Raw genomic sequence first — 18,050 nt, 5'->3', positions numbered from 1 at the left:
AACACCATTGATGGGGTACTACTTCTTCAACTAACAAGAGTGAAAAGGCACTATTCTTTCCAGTAACATCAGTGATGGGACACTATTCTTGCCACTGACACCAATGATGGGGAACTATTCCTTCCAGTGACACCAACAATGGGGCACTGCTCCTTCCATTGACACCAGCGATGGGGTGCTATTTCAACTACTAAACCCAATTGAGGGGTATATTCCTTCCAGTGACACCAACAATGGTGCACTTTTCCTTCCATTGACACCAGCGATGGGGTTCTATGCCGACCAATAAACCCAATTTGGGGGGTATATTCCTTCCAGTGACACCAACAATGGGGCACTGTTCCTTCCATTGACACCAGCGATGGGGTGCTATTTCGACTACTAAACCCAATTTGGCAGTATATTCCTTCCAGTGATCACAGTGATGGGACACTATTCCTTCCAGTGACACCAACAACTGGACACTATTTCTTTCACTGACACCAGTGATGGGGCACTATTCCTATTACTGACACCAATGATGGGGCACTATTCCTATTACTGACACCAGTGATGGGGCACTATTCCTATTACTGACACCACTGATGGAGCACTATTCCTATTACTGACACCAGTGATGGAGCACTATTCCTATTACTGACACCAGTGATGGAGCACTATTCCTATTACTGACACCAATGATATACCACTATTCCTATTACTGACACCAGTGATGTAGCACTATTCCTATTACTGACACCAGTGATGTAGCACTATTCCTATTACTGACACCAGTGATGTAGGACTATTCCTATTACTGGCACCAATGATGGGGCATTGGACTCCATCCGCAAAGTGTTATTTTTCTCTTTAAATTTTGCGGTAAAATACCTCATAGCACATTCTGTTTAAACTAAAGTGGCCTAGTATTTGTTTTTGAATTTATCAAAGGTCCCCAAACTTTGGCCTAAGGCCAAGATGTAGCCATTTGCTTGCCCATAACTGACCCTTTTATTTCCACTAGGAACACCATTGATGGGGTACTACTTCTTCAACTAACGATTGAAAATGTACTATTCTTTTCAGTAACATCAGTGATGGGACACTATTCTTGCCACTGACACCAATGATGGGGAACTATTCCTTCCAGTGACACCAACAATGGGGAACTATTCCTTCCATTGACACCAGCAATGGGGTGCTATTTCAACTACTAAACCCAGTTTGAGGGGTATATTCCTTGCAGTGATGACAGTGATGGGACACTATTCCTTCCAGTGATACCAACAACTGGACACTATTTCTTTCACTGACACCAGTGATAGGGCACTATGCCTATTACTGACACCAGTGATGGGGCACTATTCTTATTACTGACACCAATGATGGGGCATTGGGCTCCATCCGCAAAGTGTTATTTTCCTCTTTAAAATTTTTGGCAAAATACCTCATAGCACATTCTGTTTAAACTACAGTGGCCTAGTATTTGTTTTTGAATTTATCAAAGGTCCCCAAACTTTGGCCTAAGGCCAAGATGTAGCCATTTGCTTGCCCATAACTGACACTTTTATTTCCACTGGGAACACCATTGATGGGGTACTACTTCTTCAACTAACAAGAGTGAAAATGCACTATTCTGTCCAGTAACATCAGTGATGGGACACTATTCTTGCCACTGACACCTATTATGGGGAACTATTCCTTCCAGTGACACCAACAATGGTGAAAGTGATGACAGAGATGGGACACCAGGGGCAGACTGACCATTTGGGAACTCGGGCACTACCCGAGGGCCCAGGGTCAGTAGGGGGCCCCATGAGATGCCCCTGGTACCTTTCATAGGTTTTTTTGGGTGTGGTTTAAGTGTGGGCGAGGACACAGGGGCCCCATGATCCCCTATTGCCCGGGGACCCCATGAGGTGTCAGCCCGCACCTGTGGGACACTATTTTTCCAGTGACGCCAGCAACTGGACACTATTTTTTTCACGGACACCAATGATGGGTCACTATACCTATTACTGACACCAGTGATGGGGCATTATTCCTATTACTGGCACCAATAATGGGGCACTATTCCTATTACTGACACCAATGATGGGGAATTGGGCTCCATCCACAAAGTGTTATTTTCCTCTTTAAAATTTGAGGTAAAATACTAAAAAATTGGTATTCACAAAAAAAACACTTCTAAAATACCACATGCAGTATTTTTCCAAAATATACGGTATTTATCTTATGAAACCATGCAATATTTTATCACATGCGATATTCAGTGGGATGGATACAGTGGAGAAGAATTAGAACCTCTGTCAGTTATTACTGCTAATAAAGAGGTACATTGGTTTAAACCATTGAAATATGCCAGTCCCTGCAGCAGATGTATTAATGCAAAAGAAAAAAGGTGACTAGAATACCCATCAAAGGGAAGCTGCTTTCACAGGACACACGTGGTGTATAAAAAATAAATGAAGTAAATACAAAATATATTTCTAAATGTCAAATATTGAATGAAAATAGCATCCAAAATCATACACATATACACTCACCAGCCACTTTATTAGGTACACCTTGCTAGTGCCAAGAAAATATCTTCCACACCTTTATACCACCAGACTGAACCATTGATACAAGGCAGGATGGATCCATGTTGTTTCATGCAAAATTCTGACCCTACCATATGAATGTTGTAGCTGAAATCGAGGCCAAATTGTCCAATTTTGGTGATCCTGTGCAAATTGTAGCCTACGTTTCAGTTCTTAGCTGATAGGAGTGGCACCCAAAATGGTATTCTGCTGCTGTAGTCCATCTGCTTCAAGGTTCAATGTGTTTTGTGTTTAGAGATGGCATTCTACATACCTTGGTTGCAATGGGTGGTTATTTGAATTACTGTTGCCTTTCTATCATCTCCAATCAGTTTGCCTATTCCCCTCTGATCTCTGACAACAAGGCATTTTCATCCACACAACTGCCGCTCACTGGGTATTTTCTCTTTTTCGAACCATTCTCTGTAAACCCTAGAGATGGTTGTGCGTGAAAATCCCAGTAGATCAGTTTTTGAAATACTCAGACCAGCCCGTCTGGCACCAACAACCATGCCATGTTCAAAATCACTTAAGTTCCCTTTCTTCTCTATTCTGATGCTCAATTTAACTTCAGCAAGTCGCCTTCACCACTTCTAGATGCCTAAAAGCATTGAGTTTCTGCCATGTGATTGGCTGATTAGCAATTTGTGTTACCAAGCAATTGAGCAAGTGTATCTAATAAAGTGACCAATGAGTGTATAAACACCCTTCTTTCATGAAAAGAAAATACAAAATGTTGGGTTGTCCCCAGAAAAGTAATAGAGGGGGAATCTTCCAATGGGGACACAGATGGCAAAAAACAGGGGTTCTAATCCTCCATTACTCTAGCCAAAATAAAAAATTAAATTCTGCCTTTAGTTACATGTTCAAGCAATCTTTTTCAACTTTTTCAACACAGGGAAACCCTTGAAATATTTGTCCAGTTTCAGGGAAACCCTGAAAGTCCAGTCAGAAGTGGTCTTCATGGAAGAAATGTGGCCAAAAAGCCATATCTCTGATGTGGAAACAAGGCTAAGCAACTCAAATAGGCACAAAAACATAGGAACCGGGGTGGAGAAAAATGTCAGCAGGTGCTCAGGGCTGATGAGTCAAAATGTGAAATATTTGGCTGTAGCAGGAGGCAGTTTGTTGGCCGAAGGGCTGGAGGGCAGTACAAGAATGAGTGTCTGCAGGCAACAGTGAAGCATGGTGGAGGTTCCTTGCAAGTTTTGGGCTGCATTTCTACAAATAAAATAGGAGATTTGTCAGGATCAATGGAGTCCTCAATGCTGAGAAATACAGGCAGATACTTATCCATCATGCCTTACCATCAGGGAGGTCTGTGATTGCCCCCAAACTTATTCTGCAGCAGGACAACAACCCCAACCTCCAGCCAATGGCATTAAGAACTGTCTTCAGCGTAAAGAAGAACAAGGAGTCCTGGAAGTGATGGTTTGACCCCCATGCAGCCCTGATCTCCACATCATCAAATTTGTCTGGGATTACATGAGAAGACAAAAGGATTTGAGGCAGCCTACATCCACAGAAGATCTGTGGTTAGTTCTCCAAGATGTTTGGAACAGCCTACCTACTGAGTTCCTTCAAAAACTGTGTGCAAGTCTACCTAGAAGATTTAATGCTGGTTTGAAGCCAAAGGGTGGTCACACCAAAATATTGCTTGTTAAAAACAATGGAAATGTGGAGATTTTGTGAAAAACTGTACTGATGGTTTATATTGTGACATGTCAGGAAGTTACTGACAGGTCCACATTAACCTCCCTGGCGGTATTCCCGAGTGTAGCTCGGGGTAAAGTTTCAGTACCAAAAGCGGTAACACCGAGCTACACTCGGGCTTACCATGCGGCGCTGCATAGGGAGTCCCTGCAGCACTTACCTTGTCCTGCGCTCCCATGATGTGTCCCCTGCAGCGTCCCCGGCCATCTCCTCCGGCCGATGCCGGCATCCGGCTTCTGTATTCCAGTCCCTGCGAGCGTCGGGACGTACGGGGGCCGGAACCGGCAGCAAATTTAAAAATTTTAAAAACTGTAAATTTCTAATAAACGAATATTACATAGTTTTCCATTGCTGTATCAAACCATTTCACATACATTTTGTCCCGAGTGCTTTGTCCTGTCCCCTGCCTGCATTTTTACTGTTCTTTCTGCCTGGAAACTGAGAAATGTCCATGGCATCCAAAAAGTGTCCCTTTAGGTCAAAATCGGTTTTAGACCGGCTAGAGAACAGCGATAGTAAATCAGAACCACTTGCAGAATTGAGTGATAATGATTCGTGTGGGAAATTCGTCATCAGACACTGAAAACGATTTTGCGACTTTGCTCAGCGATGTGCGAACTTTGCGCTCTATTTCAAATTTCAGTGTTTTTGGTTTGATTATATTATTGAATTAAATTTAATATTATTATATTATTATTTTTTATGATTATTTATTAAATTATAATTTATGATTTCGTGTTTCAAGTTTTATCCTACATGGAATGTTTACTAGACTCTTGTTCGGACAGATTTCAGTGAGTTATTCCTAAAAATTACAGGCCTACAATTAAAAAAAAAGACATATTTCCATGCAAAAAAATGTACCGCTTTGAGCACAGAAATATGGACATAATCAGACCGCTAGGGAGGTTAAGTGAACTTGTTGCTTTGCTTTGCAGCTTCATTTTAAGGCCTTGGCTGACCTTTTTACACCCTGTCAAGGGTGTCTAAGTGGGTGCAGTTCTGTGAGTATGCAGAAGAGATCTGTAATAGGAGTAACAGCACACGGCGAATCCTACTATAAATATAAGACCAAAATAATGAATTTCTCAGATCAAACCCGGCCTGAGGGCAGACATCCGCCAAGCTGAGAACTTCTGTTCACTTGTCAAATGCTTTCTTTTGATTTCCTTTTTTTATTCATATTCTCCATCTCTGAAATAATACAGGAACAATTTTACAATAAAAAAAAGAACCCAAACCACAAAAAAAGAATATGACAGCTAAATGTATTTGCATTGCAAAATGCTAAGAACATTTTCTGTGATCAAAGTATAGGTGACTTGACTATTTAATGTCCTTAGGCTAATCACGGGCTCAACTTAGTCCAGTTGAAGTGAATCTAAAGGCTTATTTTTGTTTTTGTTTTTACTGAAACTGACAATTATAAAGACAAATACTCATTATAAGCTTTTTAATGACAAAATGACAATATTTGGTGCATAAATGCTAATGTCAATGTCTTTATACAATAACAGGTTCCCTTGTAAGAATGGCTTTGCAGAAAGATTTAATTTCAGAGTCTGAATCTCAAGACATTGAAAAATAACAGAAATTAATATCTTTCGTATTTGGTAATGTGTTGTTTGTGCAAATACTTATAGTGCAGCAATGGGCAAACTATGGCCCGGCGGACCTTTTAATCCAGCCCGCGGAGCGTGGCAAACATTGGCTGTCAGGATGTAGGCGGGGCAGCGTGACGAACTCCTCTCCTCTCACAGTCCGCCCTGAAGACCGGAACGGCACGGGAACACGGCGAGAGGAACGCGCGGAGCAAAGGTAAGTGAATTGACACAATATGGGGAATGAATTACTATAGGGGGGATGAATTACTATATGGGGGATGAATTACTATATGGGGGATGAATTACTATGGGGGATGAATTACTATATGGGGGATGAATTACTATATGGGGGATGAATTACTATGGGGGGGATGAATTACTATAGGGGGGATGAATTACTATAGGGGGGATGAATTACTATATGGGGGATGAATTACTATGGGGGATGAATTACTATATGGGGGATGAATTACTATATGGGGGATGAATTACTATGGGGGATGAATTACTATATGGGGGATTAATTACTATAGGGGGGATGAATTACTATATGGGGGATGAATTACTATGGGGGATGAATTACTATGGGGGATGAATTACTATGGGGGATGAATTACTATATGGGGGATGAATTACTATGGGGGATGAATTACTATGGGGGATGAATTACTATGGGGGATGAATTACTATATGGGGGATGAATTACTATGGGGGATGAATTACTATATGGGGGATGAATTACTATGGGGGATGAATTACTATGGGGGATGAATTACTATATGGGGGATTAATTACTATAGGGGGGATGAATTACTATATGGGGGATGAATTACTATATGGGGGATGAATTACTATGGGGGATGAATTACTATGGGGGATGAATTACTATATGGGGGATGAATTACTATGGGGGGTGAATTACTATGGGGGATGAATTACTATATGGGGGATTAATTACTATGCTTACTATGGGGGAATATTACTATACTTACTATGGATGGCATGGTAGTGGCTGGGCCGGCCAGCAGCTAGTCCGGCCCCCGGGTCCAATATATGAATCCATTGCGGCCCTCAAGTCAAAAAGTTTGCCCACCCCTGTTATAGTGGAACTTAGGTCAGAAAATTAAGTTCTGCTAGATCACTTAATACTGGCCCCATTTGCAGGTATAGGTACAGGGATTGGACAAAAATATGGATACACTGCGTGACTTTGCAGGAGTGAAAGTGATTACATGTTTCGCATTGAAAGTGGCAGTGATGTAACATTCTTTTGCTTCCGCTGTGTGATGAGACACCTAGCTAACAGGTGGGAAGCCTCACTTTCCTCATTCACTGCGTACACTGCTAGTAATACAGAGTCATGTCAGAGCTTACTGAGCTTCAAAGAGGGTGAATTGTTGGTGCCTCTGTGACTGAAGTTGCCAATTTATTTGCCATGTCGCGAGGTCCAGTATCAAAGGTGATGACGATATATACAGTTTCCGGGAAAATGTCGTCTGATAAGCATAAGCGCAGTCAGCATGGTCAACTGACCAAAAGAGACAAAAGGACATTGCCCAGGATTGTGACCAGAAAAAAGAAAACAATTGCTGCAAAAGGGATTGCAGATCTCAATCTCAGTCTTCCAAAGCTCGTGTCCACGCAAACTGTGCAAAGGGAATGCCATAATCAAAACATTCACAGTCAAGCTGCAACTGCCAAACCACTAGTCATCGATATTAATTTGCAGAAAAGGAGAGAGTGGTGCAACACCCATAAATCATGGACTGTCGATCAATGGAAGACTGTATTATGATTTGATGAATCAAGCTTCACACTGTTCCCAACCACCGGACATGTTTACAGTGGGGAAAATAATTATTTGATCCCCTGTAGATTTTGTAAGTTTGCCCACTTACAAAGAAATGAAGGATCTATAATTATCATAGGTATATTTTAAATTATAGAGACAAAATATCAACAAAAAATTCAGAAAAACACATGATACAAATGTTATAAATTGAGTTGCAGTTCAGTGAGTAAAATAAGTATTTGATCTCCTACCAACCAACAATAATTCTGGCTCCCACAGACTGGCTATGTGCTCATGTGGTACACAGATTAGTCCTGTCAATTTAAGAAGGTGCTCCTAACGGCAACTCATTATGTGTATAAAAGACACCTGTCCACAGAATCTCTTTCTTCCATTAAAATGCCCATTCCATCATGGGCAAGACCAAAGAGCTGTCAAAGGATGTCAGGGACAAGATTGTAGACCTGCACAAGGCTGGACTGGGCTACAAGACCATCAGCAAGAAGCTTGGTGAGAAGGAGACAACTGTTGGAGTGATTATTCGCAAGTAGAAGAAATACAAAATAACCATCAGTCACTCTCGGTCTGGAGCTCCACGCAAGATTTCGCCTCATGGGGTATGGATGATCAGGAGAAAAGTGAGGGATCAGCCCAGAACTACAAAGGAGGAGCTTCTGAATGATCTCAAATCAGCTGGGACTGCTATCACCAAACAAACCATTGATAACACAATACACCCCCATGGATTGAAATCCTGCAGTACCCGCAAGGTCCCCCTCCTCTGAAGTTTGCCAATGAACATCTAAATGATTCAGAGAAGGATTTGGAGAAAGTGCTGTGGTCAGATGAGACCAAAGTTTAGCTCTTTGGCATTAATTCGACTTGCCGTGTTTGGAGGAAGAAAAATGCTGACTATGACCCTAAGAACATAGTCAGCACGGGGATGGAAACATTATGCTTTGGGGCTGTTTCTCTGCTAAAGGTACAGGCCAACTTTGCTACATTGAGGGGCCAATGGACAGGGCCACATATTGTAAAATCTTGGATGAGAACCTTCTTCCATCAGCCTGAACACTGAAGTTGGGTCATGGATGGGTCTTCCAGCATCACAATGACCCAAAACATACTGCCAAGGCAACAAAGGAGTTGCTCAAGAAGAAGCACATTAAAGTCATGGAGTGGCCTAGCCAGTCTCCAGACCTTAATCCTATAGAAAATTAATGGAGTGAGCTGAAAATTTGGGTTGCCAAGTGACAGCTAAGAAACATTAAGGATTTAGAGAAGATCTGTGAAGAAGAGTGGACCAAAATCTCTCCTGAGATGTGAAAACCTTATAACCAACTACAAGAAATGTCTTACCTTTGTGCTTGTCAACAAGGGTTTCTCCACCAAGTACTAAGTAGTGTTTTGCTTGGGGATCAAATACTTATTTTACTCACTGAACTGCAACTCAGTTGATAACATTTGTATCTTGTGTTTTTTATGGATGTCTGGGTGATATTCTGTCTCTATCATTGAAAATACATCTATGATAAAAATTATAGACCCTTTGTTTCTTTGTAAGTGGACAAACTTACAAAATTTGCAGGGGATAAAATAATTATTTCCTCTGCTGTATGTGTGGCAAACGACCAGGACTGTCAACGGTAAAGCAAGGTGGCAACGTAGTCATGATTGGGCAGCTATATCTTGGCTCCATCATCACCTAGAAAGATAGTGTTACTGGCCTTGACTTTGTACAAATTTTGAACGACCATGTACACTCAATGGTGCAGAAATTGTGGTTGATTTACAAGGTGCAGTTGCACTCTGCAAGTACAATTGCTCCAGAACTTTGTATATGAGATAAAGATTTAATCTTTAAAAATTAAAATGGAAAAAAAGTACTTTTGATGCACGATTGGATGATGGAAGTCAGCAGAGCTTCTGTTCATTTACTAAGCTCTGGAGCAACTGCTCTTGTAGAATGCAAAGTGCACAGTCTATTTGCCTTTAGTAAATCAACCCCATTGCTTCCCAAAGACTGCACCATTCACCAAGATGATAATGCTCTGATTAAAAAAACTGGTGATGTGAAATTTTGGTTTGACGAGTGTTTAGACAAAGTCTCAGACCTTCCCCAATATCATAGAGCAACTATGGTCAATTTTGGAGAACAAGGTCCGGGCCAGGGGCAGACTGACAACTCATGGGGCCCCCAGGCAATAGGGGATCATGGGGCCCCTGTGTCCTTGCCCAAACTCAAAAAAGCCTATGAGAAAGGTACCAGGGGCATCTCATAGGGCCCCTTACTGACCCTGGGCCCTCGGGCAGTGCCCAAGTTTCCAAATGGTCATTCGGCCCCTGGTCCGGGCTTATTTTTGCAAAAACTGGAACAATGTTGCATGAAGAGTGGTATCAGATTCCATTATCCACCATCCAAGATAAATATTTGTCAATTTCCAGGGGAATTCAGGCCTTGTATGCCAATGGTGGTCCAACACCATATTAGGTGATGATTTAGTTCTTTTACCTGGTATTTCCATAATGTTGTCCAACCCCTGCATGTAAATCATTAAAAATCAGTGCCTATACTGTTTAAAATCCAGTAGTACACTGTCTCACCATGCTCTGCACATGCTTAGTTGCTCTCTGTTTTTTGGAACTGTGGTTAAAATAAGAGCTACTAGAGGCCAATCTGCTGGCAGTCTAAAGATTTACTGCTGCTCAGGGGCTCTGCGCTTCAGCAAAATGACAGACTCCAGCAAGAAGAAGCAAGAACAAAACTGGAGTCAATTTAAACTACAGACTCATTTTGGTAGCATAAATATCAAAGTAGAACTGTGGGCAAAATTTTTATTTTCATTTTGGATAGAGCAAAGGAGGGTTATAACCCCTGTCAGATTTTTTTGCATCTGTGTCGAATTGCAGTTTCCCCTTCAACTCCTGTCCCATAGCTAACCAGGAAGTGAGAAATCCTTGCAAATTAAAGGGATTCCTTGGGGACCACCAGGTCACCAGAACTAGTGTCTCTATTGGAAGATTTCCCCACTATTACTTTTCTGGGGGCAACCCAAAATGTTGGATTTTCTTTTAATGATAATGGTAAACAGGACAAATAGAGAGGATGAATCTCCATAACAGAGGCACAGACAGCAATAGAAACTGACAGCTTTGTGACGCCCACGTCCTAGACACTCTGACACCCCCACGCGGCTCCTCCATCCGCCGCTCCACACTGAAGTCTCTCGCATCTATACTCTTTCATGGAGTATGGGGTCAACACCAGGACACAGCAGACCGGGCACCAATTGCTTCAGTGGGAGAGGTGAGCCCACACATCGGGACCTGGTTGTATTCATATGGGGGTCAATCCCCCGGACAGTTCAGTAAAACGTTACTCACATACCTGGCTAACTCCCTCACCTGTATACAATAGTGGGCTGAGCCATGTTCCATTAAACTTCTACCCAAGAAAGGTCACTGTTATTAGCCTCTACTGTTCACTTGTGACAGAACTCCTGTCTGTACCCTTTATGACACTATCATCATACTCTATATGACTCTGATTGCGAGCGGAGATATTTCATGCAAGACCAGGGGCGGACTGACAACTCATGGGGCCCCCGGGCAATATTGGATCATGGGGCCCCTGTGTCCTTGCCCAAACTAAAAAAAAACCTATGAAAAAAGGTACCAGGGGCATCTCATGGGGCCCCATACTGACCCCGGGCCCTCAGGCAGTGCCCGAGTTTCCAAATGGTCAGTCCGCCCCTGTGCAGGACTACATGCTGGCATGGTGGATACACATCCTTTTGAATTTGATGGACTATTTTCATTACCATACTTCAAGATATACACATTGATGTGTGACTCATGTATGAACCGATTCAGGGGGCCCATGCTGTTCTATTATTATGCCTTCCTGTTTCTGATGTCATTGCTTTCACCTTCAGCTTCCTGCAAACAGGGCCTATATTTTTGGCCCCTTTTGTATTTTGTATACTGCATTACTCAGCGAGTGTGGAGAGTGTGTCTGTGTGCCCAGGCGGGTGTTTTATATGGCAATGTTGTCATTTTGTTATATCTTGTGTAGGGTGGAGGGGCAACCATTTTGTATTATTGCATATCGGATATTGTGAATAAACACTTTCAAGTCACAGTTGTTCTCTTTGGGACTTCTTATTGTGGGTCCTTTACCCACATGTTTATTTTGTATTACATGTTTCATTAGTCTTGAGGACACCACCATTATGTTGGTGAGTCAGTTACACAATTTGTGTAATATTTTGGCAGTGGATCCCATGTTTTAACATTTTTCATGTATAAAATGAAGCACCTAGGCTTGCAGACTGCTTCTACAAACATTTGTGAAAGAATAGGACGCTCTAAGTAGCTCAGTAAATTCAAGAGTGGTACTGTAATAGGTTGCCGCCTGTGCAGTAAGTCCATCCGTGACATTTCCTTGCTACTTATATATTTCATGGTCAACTGTTAGTGGTATTATAACAATGTGAAGGAAACTGGGAAAAACAGCAATTCAGCCACAAAGTGGTAGGCCGCGTAAAATGACAGAGTGGGCTCAGCGCATGCTGAAGCGCACAGTGCGCAGAAGTCACTAACTGTCTGCAGAGTCAATAGCTAACGACCTCCAAACTTCATGTGGCCTTCAGATTAGCACAATAACAGGGCGCAGAGAGCTTCATGGAATGGGCTTCCATGGCCGAGCAGCTGCATCCAAGCCTTACATCACCAAGTGCAATGCAAAGCATCGGATGCCGTGGTGTAAAGCACGCCACCACTGGACTCTAGAGCAGTGGAGACGTGTTCTCTGGAATGACAAATCATGCTTCTCTGTCTGGCAATCCAAAGGATGCTGCTCAGTTTGGTGGTTGCCAGGAGAACAGTACTTGCCTGACTGCATTGTGCCAAATGTAAAGTTTGGTAGAGGGGAATTATGGTGTGGGGTTGTTTTTCAGGGGTTGGGCTTGGCCCCTTAGTTCCAGTGAAGGGAACTCTTAAGGCATCAGCATACCACGTCATTTTGGACAATTTCATGCTCCCAACTTTGTGGGAAGAGTTTGGGGATGGCCCCTTCCTGTTCCAATATGACTGCGCACTAGTGCACACAGAAAGGTCCATAAAGACATGGATAAGCGAGTTTGGGGTGGAGGAACTTGACTGTCCTGACCTCAACCAGATAGAAAACCTTTGGGATGAATTAGAGTGCTTCTGGAAGAATGGTCAAACATTCCCATAGACACCCTCCTAAACCTTGTGGACAGCCTTTCCAGAAGAGTTGAAGCTGTTATAGCTGCAATGGGCGGGGCCAACTCAATATTGAACCCTACGGACTAACACTGGGATGCCATTAAAGTTCATGTGCATGCAAAGACAGGTGTTCCAATACATTTGGAAATATAGTTACATAGTCTGGCTGGAAAAAGACAAAAGTCCATCCAATTCAACCATTAAAAAAAAAAAAAAGTTATAATCCTATACTCACAGTTGATCCAGAGGAAGGCAAAATAATCCAGCAAAGCATGATCCAATTTGCTCCTGCAGGGAAAAAAAAATCCTTCCTGATCCCCCCGAGAGGCAATTGGATATTCCCTGGATCAACTTTACCTATAAATGTTAGTATCCAGTTATATTCTGTGTATCTAGGAAAAAATCCAGGACTTTTTTAAAGCAATCCACTGAGCTGGCCAGAACCAACTCTTAACCTTCCTAGCAGTCTGATTATGTCAGTATTTCTGTGCTCAAAGCAGTACATTTTTTTGCATGGAAATATGTATTTTTTTTATTGTAGGTCTGTAATTTTTAGGAATAACTCACTGAAATCTGTCCGAACAAGAGTCTAGTAAACATCCCGGGTATGTTAAAATTTGAAACACGAAATCATAAATTATAATTTAATAAATAATCATTAAAAATAATAATATAGTAATAAATTTAATTCAATAATGTAATCAAACGAAAAACACTGAAATGTGAAATATAGTGCCAAGTTCGGACATCACTGAGCAAAGTCACAAAATCGTTTTCAGTGTCTGATGACGAATTTCCCCCACGAATCATTATCACTCAATTCTGCAAGTGGTTCTGATTTACTATCGCTGTTCTCTAGCTGATCTAAAACCGCTTTTCACCTAAAGGGACGCTTTTTGGACGCCATGGACGTTTCTCAGTTTCCAGGCAGAATGAACAGTAAAAATGCAGGCAGGGTGCCGGACAAAGCACTCGGGACAAAATGTATGTGAAATGGTTTGATACAGGAATGTTTTACTATGTGATTTTAGTGTATTTAGTGAATGTTACTTTTTCACATTTTTTAATTTCCTGCCGTTCCGTCCCCCGTATGTCCTGACGTCGCAGGGGACGGAACCCAGAAGACAGATGCCGGCATCGTCCGGAGTACATTGCCGGGGACACTGCAGGATCCCGGAGCAGCACTGCAGGGTATTCCCGAGTGTAGCTCGGGGTTACTGCTTGTGGTGCTGAAACTTTACCCTCAGCTACACTCGGGAATACCTCCAGGGAAGTTAAGGGAGTCTATTCCACATTTTCACTTTCCGTGTTTGGAGATTACATTTCTTTTCCTCTAGACATAAAGAGTGCCCCCTTGTCCTCTGTGATGACCTCAGGGTGAATAGCTCTACACCGAGTTCACTATATGAAAAACTGATGTATTTATACATGGAGATCATATCCCCCCTTATGTATTATACATGGAGATCATATCCCCCTTATGTATTATACATGGAGATCATATCCCCCCTTATGTATTATACATGGAGATCATATCCCCCCTTATGTATTATACATGGAGATCATATCCACCCCTTAATCTCCTCTTCTCAAGAGAGAATACATTCAGTTCCTCTAATCTTTCCTTATAGCTGATCTCCTCCATGCCTCTTATCAGTTTTGTTGCCCTTTTCCGTACTTTCTCCAGTTCCCCAATTTTCTTTTTGTGAATTGGTGCCCCAAACTGAACTGCATATTCCAGATGAGGTATAACTAATGATTTGTACCAGATAAAATGATATCTCTCTCTCTGGAGTCTATACCTCTTTTAATACAAAAGAGGATTTTGCTCGCTTTAGAAACCGTAGCTTGGCATTGCATGCCATTATTAAGCTTGTGATTAGAGATGAGCGAATCGAAGTATCCGAAGTGGAATTCGAGTCGAATATCGGAAAAATTTCGATTCGTGCCGAATCCGAAAAATAGCCTAATTCGGACGCGCGAATCGAAATTTTTCAGAAAATGGCGGCTGACATGTGCGGCGACGGAGCGGGGATGTCTGGGAAGGCGCGCAGACAAGGCGCGCTGACCCATAATGCATTCCTCAACTACATGTGATCGCATCAGCCTATCAGCAGCCAGCCAGCCAGCACTGTGTAATGGTCGAGCTATAAATAGCGGCCATTTTGGAATTCTTCATTTGCCTGCAGTTATTGAACAGAGGCAGACCGCTCTGTACTAGGGACAGGGACAGAGTTAGGGCCACAGAAACGATAATTGGGGACAGAGAAAAGTTACTTAGGGACAGAGAACCATTACTCAGGGACACAGAATTGTTAATGAGGGCCACAGAATCGTTATTTAGGGACAAAGAAACGCTAGTTAGGGCCACAGAATTCATAATCAGGGACAGACAGAATTGTTACTCAGTGCCAGAGAATTGTTACTTAGGGCCACAGAAACGTTATTAGGGCCACAGAATTGTTACTCAGGGACAGACAGAATTGTTACTGAGTGCCAGAGAATTGTTACTCAGGGACAGACAGAATTGTTACTGAGTGCCAGAGAATTGTTACTTAGGGCCACAGAAACTTTAATTAGGGCCACAGAATTTTTACTCAGGGACAGACAGAATTGTTACTCAGTGCCAGAGAATTGTTACTCAGGGACAGACAGAATTGTTACTGAGTGCCAGAGAATTGTTACTTAGGGCCACAGAAACTTTACTTAGGGCCACAGAATTTTTACTCAGGGACAGACAGAATTGTTACTGAGTGCCAGAGAATTGTTACTCAGGGACAGACAGAATTGTTACTGAGTGCCAGAGAATTGTTACTTAGGGCCACAGAAACTTTACTTAGGGCCACAGAATTGTTACTCGCACAGACACAGAATTGTTACTCGCACAGACACAGGATTGTTACTGAAGGCCACAGAACTGTTACTTAGGGCCACAGAATTGTTACTCGCACAGACACAGAATTGTTACTCGCACAGACACAGAACTGTTACTGAGGGCCACAGAACTGTTACTTAGGGCCACAGAATTGTTACTCGCACAGACACAGAATTGTTACTCAGGGCCACAGAACTGTTACTTAGGGACAAAGAAACGCTAGTTAGGGCCACAGAATTCATACTCAGGGACAGACAGAATTGTTACGGAGTGCCAGAGAATTGTTACTCTGGGCCACAGAAACTTTACTTAGGGCCACAGAATTTTTACTCAGGGACAGACAGAATTGTTACTGAGTGCCAGAGAATTGTTACTCAGGGACAGACAGAATTGTTACGGAGTGCCAGAGAATTGTTACTTAGGGCCACAGAAACTTTACTTAGGGCCACAGAATTTTTACTCAGGGACAGACAGAATTGTTACTGAGTGCCAGAGAATTGTTACTCAGGGACAGACAGAATTGTTACGGAGTGCCAGAGAATTGTTACTTAGGGCCACAGAAACTTTACTTAGGGCCACAGAATTGTTACTCGCACAGACACAGAATTGTTACTCGCACAGACACAGAACTGTTACTGAGGGCCACAGAAACTTTACTTAGGGACAAAGAAACGCTAGTTAGGGCCACGGAATTCATACTCAGGGACAGACAGAATTGTTACGGAGTGCCAGAGAATTGTTACTCAGGGCCACAGAAACTTTACTTAGGGCCACAGAATTTTTACTCAGGGACAGACAGAATTGTTACTGAGTGCCAGAGAATTGTTACTCAGGGACAGACAGAATTGTTACGGAGTGCCAGAGAATTGTTACTCAGGGACAGACAGAATTGTTACTGAGTGCCAGAGAATTGTTACTTAGGGCCACAGAAACTTTACTTAGGGCCACAGAATTTTTACTCAGGGACAGACAGAATTGTTACTGAGTGCCAGAGAATTGTTACTCAGGGACAGACAGAATTGTTACGGAGTGCCAGAGAATTGTTACTTAGGGCCACAGAAACTTTACTTAGGGCCACAGAATTGTTACTCGCACAGACACAGAATTGTTACTCGCACAGACACAGAACTGTTACTGAGGGCCACAGAAACTTTACTTAGGGACAAAGAAACGCTAGTTAGGGCCACGGAATTCATACTCAGGGACAGACAGAATTGTTACGGAGTGCCAGAGAATTGTTACTCAGGGCCACAGAAACTTTACTTAGGGCCACAGAATTTTTACTCAGGGACAGACAGAATTGTTACTGAGTGCCAGAGAATTGTTACTCAGGGACAGACAGAATTGTTACGGAGTGCCAGAGAATTGTTACTCAGGGACAGACAGAATTGTTACTGAGTGCCAGAGAATTGTTACTTAGGGCCACAGAAACTTTAATTAGGGCCACAGAATTTTTACTCAGGGACAGACAGAATTGTTACTGAGTGCCAGAGAATTGTTACTCAGGGACAGACAGAATTGTTACGGAGTGCCAGAGAATTGTTACTCAGGGCCACAGAAACTTTACTTAGGGCCAGAGAATTTTTACTCAGGGACAGACAGAATTGTTACTGAGTGCCAGAGAATTGTTACTCAGGGACAGACAGAATTGTTACTGAGTGCCAGATAATTGTTACTCAGGGCCCCAGAAACTTTACTTAGGGCCACAGAATTTTTACTCAGGGACAGACAGAATTGTTACTGAGTGCCAGAGAATTGTTACTCAGGGACAGACAGAATTGTTACTGAGTGCCAGAGAATTGTTACTTAGGGCCACAGAAACTTTACTTAGGGCCACAGAATTGTTACTCGCACAGACACAGAATTGTTACTCGCACAGACACAGAATTGTTACTGAGGGCCACAGAACTGTTACTTGGGGCCACAGAAACGTTAATCAGGGACACAGAATTGTTACTGAGGGCCACAGAACTGTTACTTAGGGCCACAGAATTGTTACTCGCACAGACACAGAATTGTTACTCAGGGACACAGAATTGTTACTCAGGGACACATAATCGTTTAATTAAAGAGTATGTCAGACAACATGCAGAGGAGTGGCAGAGGAGGCAATGTTTTAGGAGCGAGCAGACGTGGCAGCAGAGGAAGGGGTCGAGGCAGCACTATTCGCAGCCAGAGGCCAGTGCTCCCGGTGTCATCCAGCGGTCGTGTCTCCACCGACAACCCTGCCGTCGTCGATTGGTTGGCTCGGTCGT

The sequence above is a fragment of the Staurois parvus genome, unplaced genomic scaffold (assembly GCF_062004578.1).
Source record: "Staurois parvus isolate SC_StPar_1 unplaced genomic scaffold, SC_StPar_1.0 ptg001263l, whole genome shotgun sequence".
NCBI classification, from domain to species: Eukaryota; Metazoa; Chordata; class Amphibia; order Anura; family Ranidae; genus Staurois; species Staurois parvus.
Note: the sequence above shows the minus strand (reverse complement) of the source record.